The following is a 19,899-nucleotide window of genomic DNA, read 5'->3' on the forward strand; positions in this document are numbered from 1 at the left end:
GGCTACCACAGCATAATTTCCTGGACATTCATCCAAGTGGTTGCATGTATCAATAGTTCATCCCTTTTTATGGCTGAGTAGCTTTCCACAGTCTGGATGTACCTCAATGTGTTGAAGGACATTGTTTGGTTTTATGTTGTTGTTCAGTTGCTAAGTTGTGTCCAACTCTTTGTGACCCCAAGGACTGCAGCACACCAGGCTCCTCTGTCTTCCACTATCTCCTGGAGTTTGTTCAGATTCATGTCCATTGAGTTGGTGATGCCAGCCAACCATCTCATCCTCTGCTACCTCCTTCTCCTGCTTTTGCCTTCAATCTTTCCCAGCAACAGCATCTTTTCCATTGAGTAGTCTCTTCGCATTAGGTGGCCAAACCTATATTGGTTTTTATAGTTTTTAGCTATTATAAAGTTGCTTTAAACTTCAAGTGTGTGTTTCTGTGTGAACATAAATTTTATTCCTCTAGAATAAATGCCCAGGAATACAATAGATCTTTCATATGATATTTACATGTTTATTTTATTTTTTTAAGAAATTGCCCAACTATTTTCCAAAGTGATTGTTGCCATTTTACATTCCCACCAGCAATATACAAATGTCTGCATCCTCACCAGCATTTGAGGGTGTCACTATTTTTCATTTTACCCATTCTGATTGGTGTGTGGTGATATGTCTCACAACCTCTGTGATGATATTAATTTCCATAAAAGACTGAAAGAGCATCACATTCCCTCTGTCTGCCCCAATCTACACAAGTATCAAACTCAAGAGGCTTGACTATGGGTTGTTACAATGCCAGGTATAAGGCCGAGTCTCTGGAGCATCCTACCATGAAATATGGATTCTAAGCTTTATCAGACACATTTACCACCAGGAGCCACTATGAACAAGAAGTCTGCTTATACTTATTATTTAGTCATTACTTAACATTGTGATTATTGTTATTATTGCCTGTAGTGAGATATTTCTAATAAGGACCATTCAGGTTATCGTCTTGGTGAAAGAGCAATTGATGAGAGGATTTTTTTTCTAAGTTTTCCTCTTGCCAGCTGAGATTTTAAACTTGGGTTTATTAGCAAATGCACTGGGCTTTATGTTTGTCATAAATATGGGAACGCAACATCCACTTAATTTCAAGGGTGCAAGAAATGGTGAAGCCTATTTCTGTTTTCCCAGAGACGTGTGCCATGGGCCCTCTTCCTTCTGTCCCATGGCACTGGCTGTGACAAAGGCTGTCTTTGTTACAGTTTTCACCAGGGCAGACACTGACTCTGGGGAAAGTGATGGAAGCAGTCTGACAACATTTTGCTCGGTCAGTGACATTCCACACACTGGCCCCAGCCACTGGTTTTCCAAACCTGAGGACTCCTGGTCTCAGCATATGGTCAGAGAACTTTGCTCTCCCTTTGGTCATCTCACCCCACTGCAAATCTTCCCTTATGGATTTGTTACCGAAAGCCTGGCCTCTCTGACGCTGATGCCAAATTAAATCTCAGAGTTTTAGGTCAAGTAGAAAGGACAGCTTTATTGCTTTGCCAGGCAAAGGGAGACACAGAGGGCCTTGAAATCTATGTGTCTCCCTAGGGAGAATTTGGTGGCGTTTAACAACAGTGATTCAAAGATGGGGTCTCTGATAAGATGCTTGCATTCCCCTCAGGTGGTAAGTCTCCAAATCTTTATGAGCTTCTCTGGGTCCTTTAATCTTGCCTCAGGTGGTTTCTCGGCTGCTCCTCCCTTGATTAGTAACTGTGGACCTCAGGGAAGGTCATGGAGGCTGGAGTCCTGTCCACAAGAAACAGGGGACAGAAAGTCTCCCACCTGGGAACCACACAGGGCCCCTCCTGGTTTCAGATTCAACATTCCTGGCCTTGCCAACTAGTTATTGGGGTAATGTGGAAATTGTTACAATGACTGGAGCTTTTGATGGGGGTTACCCAGATGCCTTCAAGGGCAGATGGGCTACAGTGTGTCATGCAGGGGCTGTACAGAATTGGGAAGGCTTGGGAGTTGTTGTTCAGGCACTCAGTGGTGTCAGACTCTTTGCAACCCCATGGACTGCAGCATGCCAGGCTTCCCTTTCCTTCACCATCTCCTGGAGCTTGTTCAGACTCAAGTCCATTGAGTTGGTGATGCCGTCCAACCATCTCGCTCTCTGTTGTCCCCGTCTCCTCCTGTCTTCAATCTTTCCCAGCATCAGCGTTTTTTCTAATGAGTCAGGTCTTTGCTTCAGGTAGCCAGAATATTGGAGCTTCAGCTTCAGCATCAGTCCTTCCAATGAATACTCAGGATTGATTTCCTTTAGGATCGACTGGTTTGATCTCCTTGCAGTCCAAGTGACTCTCAAGAGTCTTCTTCAACACCACAGTTCAAAAGTATCAATTCTTCAGTGCTCAGCCTTCCTTATAGTCCAACTCTCATACTGATACATGACTACTGGAAAAACCATAGGTTTGACACTATGGAGCTTTGTCGGTAAAGTAATGTCTCTGCGTTTTAATATACTGTTCTAGGTTTGTCAGAGCTTTTCTTCCCAGGAGCAAGCATCTTTTAATTTCATGGCTGCAGTCACCATCTGCAGTGATGTTGGAGCCCAAGAAAATAAAGTCTGTCACTGTTTCCATTGTTTCCCCATCTATTGGCCATGAAGTGATGGGACCAGATGCCATGATCTTCGTTTCTTGAATGTTGAGTTTTAAGCCAACTTTTTCACTCTCCTGTTTCACATTCATCAAGAGGCTCTTTAGTTCCTCTTTGCTTTCTGCCAAAAGGGTGGTGTCATCTGCATATCTGAAATTATTGGGTGGGGGAAATTTCTGGCCTTCCTTTGAAAATCCTGCTAGGGTTAATGTAGTTTCCTTAGAAAAAGAGATGTTTCTCCTGCAGGAAACAGTTGCCAAGGGCACTAAGGTTAGATTTGTTCTGACTAAGATAGTGGAAGGCAGCCCTGCCAGCCCACTGGCCATCATGATTTTCAAAGCTTAGATCTGTTATATATATTAATACGAAAATTAAAAAAAAAAACAAACAGGAAGGAAAAAGAGCTTTTGAGCTGTTATCTGTGATTTTCTTGCTGCTTCTGGGACTAGAAATAGAAAATATTTCTTGTAGTTTTCTCTGGAGACAAGAGAGCCTCACACTGATGAGACCAATAGACAGATAAGAGAGATTTGTGGAATTTAGTAGGGTTGGGGAGCCTCAGGGACTAAACTTTTAGATAAAGGGTTTAGAGTAAGAGTTTTGGCATGTGGTCAATGAATGGTAATCTCTAGTTATAGTGAGATAAGTTACCACTTGTATAACATAGATCTCATTCATTCTAAGAATTCATAAATAAGGAAAAATAATGATACAGGTTTAAAAGACATAGACACTAAAAATAAAATTAACTGACCATTTCCCCTGTACCAAGCACAGTGTTGATCTTCATAACAATCCTTAGAATAAGATATAATTGTCTCTATTTTACAGATGAGGACACTGAGGGTCAGAGAGATAAAGAAACTTGTCCAAATCACCCTTTCAACCAACCAGTAAATGGCTCTATGAACCCTGGTCTTACTACTTGGATTTTTTATGGAAAGAAACAATATGGATGGAGTGGATATTCAGGGCTCTGGGGACTTCAGTTAGAAAGGCTTGGGAAGAAGGCTGACCTAGTCTAGATCTATGTTGGTCTCACAGTTTGATGACCTATGTTCTGAACCAAAGTTGAACTAGGTAAGAGATTGTTGTCTCACATCTGGATGCCCACCAGATAAAGAACAAACCCTAGAGCAGAGTCTAGATAGTTCTTTGTTGTCTAGTTCTTGGTTATGGTTCTAACCCATCTTCCCCATCATGTTTACCCACCCCTAGTGAGGTATGTAGTTTCTCAAGACTTTGTGTTAGGCTGACGTTGTTTCCCTTTGCTCAGTTTGGTTTAGTTCAGTCGCTCAGTTGTTTCCGACTCTTTGTGACCCCACGGACTGCAGCCCACCAGGCTTCCCTGTCCATCACCAATTCCTGGATCTTGCTCAACTCATGTCCATCAAGTAGATGATGCCATCCAACCATCTCATCTTCTGTCGTCCCCTTCTCCTCCTGCCTTTAATCTTTCCCAGCATCACAGTCTTTTCCAAGGAGTCAGTTCTTTGCATCAGGTGGCCAGAGTTCTGGAGTTTCATCTTCAGCATCAGTCTTTCCAATGAATATTCAGGACTGATTTTCTTTAGGATTGACTAATTGGATCTCCTTGCAGTCCAAGGGACTCTCAAGTCTTCTCCAACTCCACAGTTCAAAACCATCAATTCTTTGGTGCTCAGCTTTCTTTATAGTCCAACTCTCACATCCATACATGACTACTGGAAAAACCATAGCTTTGACTAGATGGACCTAGTCAAAGCTATGATACCCTGGATCTGCCTGATTGATACATTTCTACCCATTTAAACACAGACAGCTTGGGCCATCTCTTCTATGAAGATATTCTGTCCTTACCCCGTCACTTCCCATCTGCCAGACAGAATTAGTCCCTCCCTTGTCTGTGTCCTCAGAGCCTGGTTGCATGCTTCTGCCAGAGCCACTAGTCCTAAGGGATCTGTTGTTACTAAATTCTTCTGAATATACAGTGCTGTCTTGTACCGGTGCTACCTAGTTTAGGCTCTAACCAAATATTTCTGGACTTTAATCAAGAATGCAAAATCCAAAGGCAAAGAGCTTCTGTTATTCACATCTCCATCAATATGGGTACTTTGCCAATTAGCATAGTTCATGTCAGAATTTTTTTTTTTTTTGGTGAAATTGGTGGCATTTGATTAACATGATGAAAGTTAGAAATGGAATCTCCTTGAAAATAAAAAGATATTCAAGATAAGCCCATAAGTTCAAATAGTTTAGAAACCTTCCACTCTTGCCTGAGCAGGACATACATATTCAGCTAAAATTACAATCTGCACCCTTAGAATGATCCTCAGGAAAGCCTTTACTTTGTCTTGGGTCCTGTCATGAATTTTGGAGGATTCTGGTTGCCCCATGATGGCTATACTGGTGGTAGATTTCTGCCTCAAATACTGGCAATTGTTTTGAGAGAATCTTGCACACAAGGTTATAGAAACTTCTTATTAATAAGTGTCTATAAGAGCAGCAGAATTTTGCCGGTGGCTTGCTTTGATCATAACCAGGTAACAAAGTTGTAGAGGAGAGTAGCTGACATTCTTGGTTTAACAATTCCTAGGTGGCTCACATTTTAATACCAGTAATCCTGCTCAGGTCAGTTTGCAAGACCTACTCACTAGAGTAAGTTTCTCAAGGACAGAAACTCACCTAATTTACTTAAGTATCTGAAATGTTTGAAAATGAAAGGCATCTGGGAGATGGAGTTTAGATGCCAAAATAAGAGCATTTCAGGGGAAAATCGGAGAAGGCAATGGCAACCCACTCCAGTACTCTTGCCTGGAAGATCCCATGGATGGAGGAGCCTGGTAGGCTGCAGTCCATGGGGTCTCTAGGAGTAGACATGACTGAGCCACTTCACTTTTCACTTTCATGCATTGGAGAAGGAAATGGCAACCCACTCCTGTATTCTTGCCTGGAGAATCCCAGGGACGGGGGAGCCTGGTGGGCTGCCTTCTATGGGGTCGCACAGAGTCAGACATGACTGAAGCGACTTAGCAGCAGCAGGGAAAAATGGCAGAGCACAGTTGAACTGAGAAAACACAGGACCCATGATTGCCATACTTAAAGGGCAACTCTCTCCCCAGTGCCTGGTTATGAATTGCACACCCAGTGACTGAGGACCCAAGCAGCTTCCATAGGACACAACTTACAAACTGACTATTAAGATCCATAAAGATCATATTCCCTGAACCCAAAAAATGACTGGGAGATTCTTGAAGCAGGGCTTCCAGCTCAGAATCTCCTGGGGTCCTTGTTGCAAATGCAAATTCCTCGTCACTTTCCAGGCCTCTTGAATAGGCACCTGTTCCTATGGGGTCCAGGTGTCTCAAGTTTTAGCAAATTTTACAGAGATTCTTATCTATTTAATAATAATGAACTTAGCTGTTCATGAGAAATAAGCACTACTACATTGATGAGTCACATTGATTATAAAAACGCATTTTGCTTGGTTCAGAAACATTAAAATGTGGGTGAAATGTGATCTTGGGAATAAAAGCAAAGTAGTATCATGTCTTCCTAGATAATACATTTGTATTTTAACCAGGCCCTTGCCGCCTTAACGAAGATGAGTCTTCTTTTTCTGTCCTCGAGCAGACCAACAGAAGATATTTGAGGGGTGAGGAGTCTCTCCAGGGTCCTTCACATCACATTGAGCTAGTTGTATCTTTGAATTGCTGTGTCCCTTTACCCTGCACCCCATGTCCTTAGACAAGAAGGAGTTTCCTTCATTTTGAGATTTAATATTGAGGCATAGAATGTGAGTAACAACCAAAGCCCCCTTCTAAGAAAGTCAGTGGTCAGGCAAAACATATAAGCAGTGTTCCGACTCTTGATGAAACCGCAAGGCCTCTCTTTCCCGTAGGCTGTCCTACAGAGCCTTTCAACAGATGAGTACCTGACCTAAAGATTCCCTTTCCTTTCCTTTAAAATTCATAAAGGCGTGACAGACAGAACAGAGCAGAGCATGGAGTGCAGATGAATCTATCCACCTGTCATTCTGACATCTCCTGTTTAGTGCCTCAGGGAAATCACACGGGAAAATATCACAAGGGAAAATATAGTATTCTTTAGAAAATATTTCTTTAAAAAGGCCGGGAGGCCATGTGTAAAATAGATAGCCAATGGGAATTTGCTGTATGGTTCAGGGAACTCAAACAGGGGCTCTGTATCAACCTAGAGGGGTGGGATGGGGAGGGAGATGGGAGGGAGGTTCAAAAGGGAGGGGGTATATGTATACCTATGACTGATTCATGTTGAGGTGTGACAGAAGACAACAAAATTCTGTAAAGCAATTATTCTTCAATAAAAAAACTAAATAAAAAAAAATGGACGGGAGGAATGGTGTACTTCCCCTTCACAAGCAAAACTTTTCGAAATTTCCAGTGTTTTAACTCTTCCAGTCAGTCAGTAGCATGTGTTGAGGATGTCCTATGTGCAAAAGACCAAAATAGACTGTGGGGAGGGTGGATGGGATGGGGGTGCTAAAGAAATATATAGATAATATTGCCTCAAGCTTAAGAAACAGAAGTTCTAGCTTAGGAGACAAAAACATCCCACAAGCAAGATGATTATATCTCTGAGTGAAATTCTGGAAAACATTTGTTCTTATTTCTGTGTGTTAACTTCAGAGAAGGCAATGGCACCCCACTCCAGTACTCTTGCCTGGAAAATCCCATGGACGGATGAGCCTGGTAGGCTGCAGTCCATTCGGTCGCTAAAAGTCGGACACGACTGAGTGACTTCACTTTCACTTTACACTTTCATGCATTGGAGAAGGAAACGGCAACCCACTCCAGTGTTCTTGCCTGGAGAATCCCAGGGGCGGGGGAGCCTGGTGGGCTGCCATCTCTGGGGTCACACAGAGTCGGACACGACTGAAGTGACTTAGCAGCAGCAGCAGCTGTGTATTAATCTGCTAATAACTCTGCCACACAGTTGGATAGGAAATGGCAACTCACTGGAGTAATCTTGCCTGGAAAATCCCATGGACAGAGGAACCTGGTGCGCTACAGGCCATTGGGGGGTCACAAAGAGTGGGACATGACTGAGTGACTGAGCATGCACAGCTAGGTAAAGTCAGCCATGGAGGAAATGCTCGAGATGAGGTCTATATCAGGCAGAGAGAAGGATCACGGTGGGAACACATTCCAGGTGGAGCATTACAGGTTCAGGTGAAGGTCTGAACTGAACTGACAAGGTGGGAAGAGTGAGCAGGTCAAAGGGCAGCAGGCAGCGGTGGCGTGGATTATGCTCTGGGGGGCACCTTGACCTGGTGCCTTCCCATCCTTTGCCACTCACCAGCTGGGCCACATTGAAGGGATGACCTTCCTGAGCTTGTCTCCTTGGTTCTAAAAATGGGATGACTAGATCTGCCTCATAGGGTCAGTGGCCTTGAGAAGGAAAATAACATGCTATGCCAAGTAGCTAATAGACATTAAATAAATAGGCAATTAGCCTTTGAAGTAGCAAATGATTAAATGTGGAACTGGTGAAATGAGAGAAGGAGCTGAGGTCACTGGAAAAAGTAAAGGGAACCCCATGAACCCCAAATGTTTAAACATTGTAGTGTTTTCCCAGGGGATTAAATCCATACCACTGTAGCCTTTTTTTACTTTTCAGATATTAAACTCTGAAAAAATAAAAACAAAAGCATGACACATTGCTCACCATGGCACAGGTGGAAATACAGAGCAGTCAAAATTACGGACAAAGACAGGTTTCAATTAATAAGCTGACTTCTATTCTGTGGCTGCAGATTCTAAGATTTAATTAGGAAGCAAAGATGAAAAAGACCCCCCCAAAGCAATAGCAATGCCTACATTATTATTTAAGTGAGTGATTTCTAAGGACAAATGGCACATTTGAAAGACTCTATCATCTGACATGGGCTTTTCATGTTAGGGTCCAGTGTACTATGGACACTATATATGACTCTTTTTCCAGGTGGAGGAGAAAAGAAGGCTTAGTCTTTCAGTTTTTCCATCACTGTTTTATAGAGAGCTCTATCAGTCTGAGAAGCAGATGTCACACCCAAATTAGGATGATTTGGAAAGGGCTTATTTGCAGAAGTGTGGTCATAAAGAAGCAGAAGAGATAGTACAGTGGCCCAGGGTGGCCACCAGCAGCTCTCTTTCCATCTCTAGGCCTGTGACTCTGGGGGAGGAAGAGAGTCGTGGGAGTAGTGAACTGCCTTGAGAGAAGATGTAATCTTAGTTAAGGGATAGTCTGCCAGAGGTGACCTTGCAGGAGAAGAGCCAGGGGAACAAATACTGAAGGGGAGCAGAATATTCCTCTTTGTCATAAGGTTTATTTTGAGCTGATTGTCTTGAGAAACAGCAGACACAGAAGTAGGAGTTATCCTTTTGTAAGGAATATTTGCATTTATGAAGGAACTCTCCATTGTAAGGGTATCTCCCTGTCTCTCTGAAATAGGAAGAGATGGATGATTCTGAATCATAATGGAGAAAGTACCTGCTTAAATCTGTATAACAAACTATACTCTGCTGACCTTATTTTTCTAGGTAACCTCCCAGGACTGGCCTCCTCCCACATCTTTCTTTCTTTTGTCTTTAACTGAAGATGCAATTAAGCTGGAGTTCTAAGCCACCTTGGAGAGTTATTCCTCTTTCACTGGGTACTCTCATAAGAGTGGGGTGCCATTGCCTTCTCCAACATGATGTATACAAGTTATTAAACTTCTGTTTGTTTCTTCTCTTATTTGTTAATCTGTCTTTTATTACAAGGCAGGCAGAGAAGGGGATGACAGAGGATGAGATGGCTGGATGGCATCACCAACTCAATGGGCATGAGTTTGAGTAAACTCCAGGAGTTGGTAATGGACAGGGAAGCCTGGTGTGCTGCATGCGGTCCATGGGGTTGCAAAGAGTGGAACACAACTGAGCAACTGAACTGAACTGAACAAGGGTCTCAGCCAAGAACTTACAAGGATAGAAGAAGGTAAAACTTTGATATATGAACTTTGTGGTGGGTTGGGGGGCATAATTTAATCCATAACAGTTGGCCATAGTGTTCACAGCAACTTTAAATGACTTCTATGAACATATAGGTAATTGGAATAGCTCACTGAACATCCAGAACCTCTCATTTTGATTTTATTACGCATCACATTATTCTTCCAGACATCTTTTTCTGGTATTGGATGTCCATCTCTACCCCTCTGACAATAGGGCCCTTGAGTCATGGAGATTCTGACCTGGGTTGTTGACTTCCAGATATCTTATCCAGTGAACTTCAATCTAATCTGCAGCCTCATTCAGCCTTATAGTTTTCAATTCTTAAACAGCAGCATGCATAAACAAGCTCTCTTTTTACTGGATTTAATTTGAGTTGGGTTTCTGTCATTTGTGTCCCCAACTTCTGACTAGTCCTGACTAGGGATAGAGGGCATTTATTTGTGAGAATTTTGTTCTAGTTAACTAGAAGCAAAAAAAAAAAAAAAAAAATTAGAAATGTCACTCAATTGAGATTTGAGGTGAGTTTAATAAAACAGCAATCAGCCTATCTCTATCACTAGCAGATGGGTCTACCCCTTGAAGAGACTGATAGAGCCAGGGAGGAACACAGGGCCCCTGTTTAGTGATCTCTGCAGTCAGTTATGATGTATCTCAACGTGGACTTTTACAAAAATATCAAGTACAGCATCACTGTTCACATTTGGCATTCACAGGATCACTTAGGTATCAGGCAAGGATTAATCCTCAATCCCCCAGGCTGGCTTGTTTCCCCACTCTCCTTGTTCTTGATGAGATGGGTGGGTTGCAGCCAGAGGCTCTGGAGAAAACTGGCTTTGTCAATCCTCTAATAAAATGCCTTGAATTTGTTGCCTTGGACGCTGCAGACAGCTACTCTGCTAAATTATTCACACTGACTTTTACTGGATACCTTCCTCCCATTTCAATTACTTGGGATTTTTAATAGAAAATTGGTTGTGGGAATTTGACCACTCCAACTGCCTGGTAATAATCTGATCTGAATAGTAAACTCAGCATGGATTGATGTGGGGACAAGCCAGAGCATTCTCAAAAGAATTTATGAAGATCGGCCCTCCACTACTGAGAAAGCTAGGAATCTGTTTATACAAAATGAGGATATTTATTGGTGAGAATCTTGTGCTATTTACATAGTAATAGGAAAAATTAGAAGGGTCACCCTTCATCAAGATTGGAGGTCAGTTTTCTAAACTAGCAGTAAGCCTTTTCATAAATGCTTCACCATCGTCTAGTGGGACTATGAAACTGCTCTTGAACATCTGTATTATAATATAAAGAAAGTTTGATGTCCATACACAAGCCATATACATAATGGTTGAAAGCTTGGCTGGTGCTTATTCTGTGTCACATACTGTGCTCTGTTTAAGTTCAGCAGCTCTTTTAATCCTGACAATAATACCATGAGATAATGGCTGTGTTATCCCCATTTTGCAATTTAGAAAACTGAGCCTCTAGGAGATTATGTGATGAGGTGAATTTACATATTAATAGCTTCTAAGTGGTGGTTTGATTTCAGAGCCTGGTTCTTCCTAATAAGCTGAAATACTTTACAGTTAGGCCATGTTTGTAGCAGACAAAAGTAAGTATTAAATTCTATCATTAATTTGCTTTTTCACTTTGTGTGTGTGTGTGTAAGTCCCTTTAGTCATGTCTGACTCTTTGCAACCCCATGGACTGTAGACTGCCAGGCTTCTCTGTTCATGGGAATCTCCAAGCAAGAATACTGGAGTATGTTGCCATGCTCTCCTCCAGAGGATCTTCCCAACCTGGGGATGGAACCTGTGTCTCTTACCTCTCCTGCATTATCATAGTCAATAGTAATTGTTCCTTGACTTTTCTTTCATCAAGATCAATACAAGAGATAAAAAAAAAAAAAAAAATGATTTTGGATCATCCCAAACACATTGTGTTATATTTCACACGTGGGCTCAGTATTACTTAATTCATATCTGCAGTGCTCACCTCCTGTTGTGAGAACTTGAGATATCTAAATTGAGGGCCTCAACTGTGTATCACAGGTTTGCAGATAAGTCTAGATGGTCAGTGGGGTGGCAAGACTCATCCTTTAGGGCAGAGAGAGTTCTCTACACAAACTTGGCTCAAGGATGAGAAACCAACATCAGGAGAAAGCTCAATTACAAGTTTTGAGATCTGCTCATTTTCCAGATCCCCCAGAATATGTGCCAGAGTCCTTGGGAGATGAAGTAATAAAATGTAAAGAACCAGGGGCCTTTTTACTCATCTCTGTAGGAGCTTGAAAGCAAAAGGCAGTGCTGTACTTCAGTGACGGGATTGTTGGGGCCTATGACACAGAGGCTGGCATGTCTCTGGAATGGGGCAGGTGGGATCTGTTCTAGAGCTAACACTGAGGGAGCAGTCTCCCTAGTAGAGAAGGAATCAGCAGGTTACACACTGCAGCTACAAAAACTTGCAGGATTAACCAACAAGGACCCTACTGTAGAGCACAGGGAACTATACTTAACATTTTGTAGTAACTTATAAGGGAAAAGAATCTGGAAAGGAATCTCTCTTTATCTACCTATCTGTCTGAATCACTGTGCTGTCCACCCAAAACTAACTTATTTTAAATCAACTATACTTCAATAAGGGCTTCTCTGATGGTGCAGTGGTAAAAACTCTGCCTGCCAGTGCAGGAGACTCGGATCAATCCCTGGGTCAAGAAGATGCTCTGGAGGAGGAAATGGCAACCCATTCCAGTATTCTTGCCTGGAGATTCCCATGGGACAGAGGAGGCTGGCGGGCTACAGTTCATGGGGTCGAAAAAGAGTTGTACACAACTGATCTCCCACCCACCCACCCCAACCCTCCCCAACCCCACACACACTTCAATAAAATTAATGAATTTTTTAAAAAGAACTTGCAGGAAGGATGGTGTGTTCTATTCATAATCCAATCATGTCCATACCTACACTCACTTCATGTACCTAGGAATTTCCTCAGCTACTTGGGAGAATTGAGGCAACTAGACTCCCCAAACATGTGTGAATGGTTTAGAGCTAGAGAAATACTGTCCTGTTGACATTAATGAGATTCTGTTGGTCTTAGGAAATGTAGATCAATGCAAATTAAGAAAATAAACTTTAAAATGTTTTTGAGCTTTTTGTTATTGTTGTTGCAAAATATGCAAAGAAAGACAAATAACACTCTTACCTGGGCCTCTGAGGGAAACCTTGGCTCTTCAAAGATCTCATCTGATACACTATTCTTCTCCACGATTTTAGCATCTGGAACTTTGACTAAAATTAGGTCATACAGACATGTTTTTAAACCTCAGCCATGAATAAGCAGATCTTTAAAAGTTCATTATAAAGAAATATGGTTAGTAAAGATCTCAGTGTTAGTGGAAGGATTACAGCCATCTAGTAGACCATTGAGCAGCTTTTAATCTGAAAACACATTGACTACATCCATCAATGTCATGCTCGTCTTTTTACTAGATCAAACTATCTAAAAATAAATTAATCATGCTACATAGCATCAATTAAATACCACACTCTGCAGAAGCTACGTAAAATAATATACTTTGAATGGTCCTAACGGTACTTGATGTTGAGTTCTCCCAGTATTCAAGTGATCTCCTAGATTCTCTCCACTGTGTGACTTTTCATCATGGGCGATTTAGAGAGACTTGGGCTCCAGTGGATCATCATTAGCAAGGCATCGTCTCCTGAGTACTTTACTCAAGTTTCACTCTTACTGTGATCAAATGCCAGACAGGGGGTTTATTTTCTGCTAGGATACAGAAGTGAGAAGACAAGAATTCCACCCTGCATATCACGTGTTCTGGAGCTCCTGAAGCAATCCAGAGGCTTACAAATACCTTATTTTAGAGCTTCCAGGACATTTTGGGGGCTTCTCAGGTGGTTCAGTGATAAAAGAATCTATCTACCAATGCAGGAGGCAAAGATGCTGATTAGATCCCTGGGTCAGGAAGATCTCCTGGAGAAGAAAATGGCAACCCACTCCAGTATTTTTGCCTGGGAAATCCCATGGATAGAGGAGTCTGGTGGGCTATTGTCCATGGGGTCGCAAAGAGTCAGACACAACTGAGCAACTGAGCACAAGCATGCAGGGTATTTTGGAAGAAAATTTCCAAGACCTCAGTGCCACTGTTTCAAAATCGAACCATAAATTTATGATAGTGTGGCAAAAGATTCATCGAAATGTCAGCTTCTTAGGCTGTTTTTCAATTTCCTGTTTAATGGGAACAAAAACTGTCTTTGTCAACAAGGAGATTTTAAGGCTTATGTAATAATGGAAACTAAAAATCCAGAGCAGACAGGTCTAAAGCAATAGAAAAATTCCACTTAAACTTGATCTCCAGCAGTTTCCATCTCCAGGATGAATGGAGGAAAAAATAGCTGTCAACATTGAGCTCCCTCACCACCCCCAGGACATGTGGCTTTTCAAAGTCTCTTGTGAGCCAAGTCAGTACAGATTGATTCCTGATAGTCATGAGAAAGCCTATCAGTTTTCCCTCTGAGGCTAGGGTGCCAGAAGCTTATATGTTCAATTAAAACAGCCCAAATTGGATGTTATAATGAATATGTATTTTTGAGCACCTGACTTCCTTTGGAGCTATGTCTCATTCAGTCTGAGGCCATGATATTTGTTGAAAAGTTCCCCATCCTGTATTCCTAGGGGTATGTATGTGTGTATTAATTATCTATTGCTGTATAACAAATAACTCAATAAATTAAAAGAATAAACAGTATCTCATAGCTTCTAAGCATCAAGAATTTGAACGTAGCCTATCTTTGCCTCAAGATCTCTCACAAGACCGGGATAATTTGTTAGTCATTGTTAAAATCATCCTAAGGCTCAATTAAGGGGAGATCTGCTTCTAAACTCACCCACAAGGTGGTTGGCAGGGGTTGAGTCCTTGCTGCTCTTGACAGAGCCATCAGTTTCTTGCCAAGTAGTCCTCTTCATAGGGCAGTTCACAATATGGCAGGGCAAGTGAGATGGAAGTAACATAATCTCGTAGGTGACATCCTATTACTTTTACTTAATTCTATCCATTAGAAGTGAGTCCAAGGACTTCCCCTGTGGTCCAGAGGGTAAGAATCCACCTTGCAATGTAGGGACGCAGGTTCAGTTCCTGATTGGGGAACTAAGATCCCACAAGTGGCAGGGCAGCTAAGCATGGGGGCCCGACTACTGAGCCTGATTGCCACACTGAAAGGTCCCACATGCCCCAAGACGTTATGCAGTCAAATAAATAAATAAATATTTTTTTTAAAAAGTGAGTCCAGTGTATGCTTAAGAAGGAGAGAATACATGAATTCAGGAAAACTAGGAGATAGGAACCAGAGGAGGCCACCCTAGCGGCTGTGTACCACAGGGCTGTGCTGACAATTCTGGGAAATCATGTGACATGTTCTGTTTCTCTGGCTGCAATGATTGGTTCATCAATGGATACTTGATCCAAGTCAGGCCAATGAGACTAACCCTGGAATTCTGGCCAGAACTTTTGGGAAAGAGACCTTCTCTCTCCACTGGTGTTGTTTCTAAGAAATCAGCCTGGACCTTCAATGGCTATCTCTGTCACCATCTTGGGAAAGTATCTTGAAAATGAAGCCAAAACAGAGAAAAAAAAAAAAAAACCCAGAAGACAAAAGTGAGATATTCTTGGTGTCATTGTTTGAATACCTTGATCTAGATGCATTTAAAGACAATTTTATCCCAAGATTTTCCATTATATGACCCAATAAAAACCTTCTTTTATTTATTTGTTTGGGCAGGATCTTAGTTGCGGCAAGCAGGATCTATTAATTGAAGCACGGGGGTCAGGTGGTAGGGGGAATCTTCTAGGTGCAGCATGGCATGTGGGAAGTAGTTCCCTGACCAGGGATGGAAACTGGACCCCCTGCGTTGGGAATGCAGAATCTTATCTGCTGGGCCACTAGGGAAGTCCCGAAAATCTTCTCTTTTTGCTTAAGCCACTTTGAACTGAGTTTCTGTCACTTGCTCCATACAGTACGAAAAGATACTCTAATTGTTTTTAAAATTCTCTGTCTGGTAAAAAAGAATCAGCAAGATCTTAGAGCTGGGCAGGGATGACAGACCAAGTCACTTTTTGTATTTGTAGTAAATTATTTGCTCAGTACCTTAAATTTATTGGGCCTCGACCAATGAGAAAATTTTAACTCATTTGTCCTAAGTCCTTGTCAGCACAACAGCAGATTGAGTAGTTCCCTGTTGCCCTTCAGATGCTCAGTTGGCTCCTTGTGTCTGATTGAACTTGGGTTTGAGAGATAGCACTACTCCAAGTCAATTTTTCTCAACCAGGGTGATTTAACAAGGCTGGAGACATTTTTGGTTGTCACAACTGAAGCGGCAGATTACTACTGTCATCTAAAGGGGAGGGGTCAGGAATGCTGCTAAGCTTTTTACAATGCGCAGGACTGCCACCTCCCAACAACCCCAACAAAGAAATATCTTACCTAAAATCTCTGTGGTGCTGAGGTTGAGAAATCCTTCTCTAAACCATCTATGGGTAACCTAGCAAATTACACTGAAAGACTGCATTAGCTTGTTCCTGGTTAAATAATACTACAAGAAGGTTCAAGCTTGAAGATGTCAAAACGTGCTCACTCGGAAGAGAGTCTTTCTTTATCCTGCCTCCCATGGTGGACCCTAAAGCTTGAAAAGTAATACAGCAGAGAGTGTGTTCTTAATGTTTCTTTTAAAACTGTTTAAAAGGATTCCTTCAGTTCAGTTCAGTTGCTCAGTCGTGTCAGACTCTTTGCGACTCCATGAATCACAGCACGCCAGGCCTCCCTGTCCATCACCAACTCCCGGAGTTCACTCAGATTCACGTCCATCGAGTCAGTGATGCCATCCAGCCATCTCATCCTCTGTTGTCCCCTTCTCCTCCTGCCCCAATCCCTCCCAGCATCAGAGTCTTTTCCAATGAGTCAACTTAGGCATGTATTTACATCCTCTGTTCTTTCCTAATAGAAAGATTTCCATTCCAGGGTGATCTGAAATGCTGAGTAAGGAAAGAAAATTACTTTTGATCGCTGATGGGATCTGGTGCCGCATCCTGCTTACAGATTCAAATTGATACCAAGATCCTGATTTTAAAGACTAAAGGCCTTTTCCCGTAGCTGGAATATGGGGCAGTTAGTATTTTAATCTATGACACTAGGATTTGAATGGAAAAACCAGGACTAAAAACATAATCCTATTCTTTGTACTAGTAAAATATTTAGCTTTTGTATGATCAGATGATGGTTAGGTTCTCTGCTTCCTTCCTATCCCAGGGATGTGTTTTAAGCCCCATGTAGGATGGCCATGAATAGAGACACGCTCTTTTATTTGCTTACTCACTGATTCAATAAATGTTTGCCTGTTTCCCATAGTGCCTAGCACGCAGTGAGTATTCAATACCCTTTACATTGTGCTTTGTGATAAGGGATTCTTCAATTGCTAATAACATGTTCTCTTGCTCCCTCTTGCAGGCTGGAGGGTTAACAGCTGGTTTCCAAGGTCCCAGGGCTTCCTTGTGCAGTGGTGGCTAGTTGTATCAAGCATCAGAGTGCACATGAGTGAACCAATGGGTCTAGAATCCAGCTAAAGCCCTCCTCCCCAAACTGTGTGCTTGACCCAGAGCTGTGTTCACTAAAGACACTGCCCATTAGCCAAGCCATGTTCTCCATGGAGCTACATTCCTCCAAGAGGAATGCCCTTGACTTCAACAGAATTGAGTGGCCATCATGAGGACTCCTACCTACGTTGCCCTCAGGATGTCTGACAGAGACTTTTCCACCTGCATGCAGATGTCCATGAGCCCCTTGAGCTTGAGCCTTATTGCAGGTTTCCATTATCTACACCTACAGTCTGGATTCACAGGCAGTGTAATTTTCAACTCAGCAGGGTCTTATTAAATCCTACTACCTGACCATAAAAATATAGCAGGTGCTTATTAGGCCCTGACATATACTGAAATACAAATTACATGGACACTTTGCTAAGAGCATGCACCTGTATTTTTGACTTGAAGCCCATGTTGCCTTTGGTTTTATTGCAGGTTAATCATTTGGAAAATAGAGTTGACACATTGTGATTCCCCTCCTGCAGTTAATTGCTACCTAAGATCCCAAGAAGGTGAGTGAGAAGAAACCACCCTGAATCAAAAGGTGAGGTCTGGGAATTCCCTGGTGGTCCAGTGGTTAAGACTCTGTGCTTCCATCACAAAGGGGTGCAGGTTCGATCCCTTGTTAGGGGAACTAAGACCCCATATGCCAGGCTGAGCAGCTTAAAAAAAAAAAAAAAGTGATGTCATCCGTATTGACTCAGATCTAAGAAAGGCACTTGAGGACATTATTAAGCCAACTATTTATTGTATTTGACTCCTTAGGAAAACTAAGAAGGGTTTTCCTTCTTAGTGAATGATACCACCAACCACCCCAGTCCTCAAGCTGGAAACCTGGATGTCATCCTTGCCCTTCATTTCTCTTTCCCCTGCAGACTTGAAGAGTGACCAAATTCTGTCACCTCTTTAACAACTCTTTTACCAACTTTGCCTTTTCACCTCAAGACCTCACTGCCTTAGTCTAGTGGTCACCATCTGCTGGCTGGTCTTTTACAGTGAAGTGTAGCCCTGCTTCCAATCCCTTCTCCGGGCAGCTGCCCCAAAGACTGTGAAACTATAAATCTGATCATGCTGTTCCCCAGCCCATGCTGTTCCTTTCCTCTGATGTTCTGTTCTTCACACTTGTGCTTCTGATGAACATCTAGCTCTTCAGCTTTATGAATCATCTCATGTGAGGGTTTTTCTTGCTAACATCTTCTGCTCTCACTTTTCTAGGACTGGCCACTCTTACCTTTGCCCCATGCTGTATCCTGAATACACTTCTTCAGCCCACCTGTGTCCTCCACACTGGAAACTTTTTCAAGGCCAGGATGCCTTCAGCCCATGGTGTCCTAATGGCCACTGGGCACAGCAGTTGCTTATTAAAAGCCTGTGGGTTACAAGAATGCTGTTTTGTACTTTGCTGTTCCCAAAGCACTTTGAAAATATTGCTTCACCTAAAACTTTTTTTTTTTTTTCTGAGACTTGCATCCTGTCTTTTGAGAAAGTCCCTCAATATCTTTGAACCTAATGCCCTTATGTATCAGGATATAGTCATACTTACTTGTTAATTAAAGTCCATGTTCTACTTCCTGTCTTGAAGCTATCTCTAAAAAAGTGAGAGAAAAATGACCCTTTACATTGTGTTGTGGGTAACTGCACAATTACAAGTGCAAGTGCTTGTGACAAAACTGAAAACTTTATATCACCATTTAGTTCAGTTCAGTTCAGTCACTCAGTCATGTCCGACTCTTTGAGACCCCATGAACTGCAGCACGCCAGGCCTCCCTGTCCATCACCATCTCCCGGAGTTCACTCAGACTCACGTCCATTGAGTCAGTGATGCCATCCAGCCATCTCATCCTCTGTCATCCCCTTCTCCTCCTGCCCTCAATCCCTCCCAGCATCAGGGTCTTTTCCAATGAGTCAACTCTTCACATGAGGTGGCAAAAGTACTGGAGTTTCAGCTTTAGCATCATTCCTTCCAAAGAAATCCCAGGGCTGATCTCCTTCAGAATGGACTGGTTGGATCTCCTTGCACTAACCAAATTCAAATTTCAGTTTCCACTTTTCCAGTCACTCAGATTCAGGTGTTGTCTGTGTAGAATATCTATCATTGTACTTTTTTGAATGAATTTGTGTACTAAATTATACAGTTTAATAAAGCCAAAGGACCAATGAATTTTTTGTCACTGTATTAGTCTTTCACACAGATAAAGCCATCTATAATGTGATTATTATAACCACTGTCCCCACGGTGCTGCATTTATCTTTAGTGAGTCTCCTTCTTGCTGAAGCCAGGAGATAATTTGATTAGAACATTGATAAAACAAACAAACAAACAAACAAAAAGAACATTGATAAAATGCTTATTGTGTGTTTTCCACAGCAACTATAGTGATTTGTGTTATCCAAGTTATATAAGGTTTGATTCTCTCTGAGAGAGTTTGTGAATATCTAACCCTTGTAATATATTAGGACTAAAATACTAGTCCAAATTACTGAAAGCTAAGACTAGAAACCAGGAGGATAGAAAGGCAAGATCACTCTCAGTTGCAAGATCAATCCATCCTTGTATGGAGGAAAAGTAGACTTTCCTTTAAGACCGAGTAATAAATAACACCAGTCAACTTTCCC

General features: G+C 42.1%; 1 long non-coding RNA gene across 1 annotated transcript in view; it reads left to right on the plus strand.

Moving 5' to 3' along the window:
• LOC138984229 (uncharacterized) overlaps nt 1-18,355 on the plus strand; it is a 59,123-nt gene extending 40,768 nt beyond the window's left edge. The window contains exons 2-3 of the long non-coding RNA XR_011461498.1: nt 9,400-9,609; nt 17,719-18,355. This is a non-coding gene — a long non-coding RNA (uncharacterized lncRNA). The remainder of the gene's footprint in view (nt 1-9,399; nt 9,610-17,718) is intronic.
• Nucleotides 18,356-19,899: the final 1,544 nt, after the last annotated feature.

This window comes from Bos mutus, chromosome 20 (assembly GCF_027580195.1).
Source record: "Bos mutus isolate GX-2022 chromosome 20, NWIPB_WYAK_1.1, whole genome shotgun sequence".
Lineage (NCBI taxonomy): Eukaryota > Metazoa > Chordata > Mammalia > Artiodactyla > Bovidae > Bos > Bos mutus.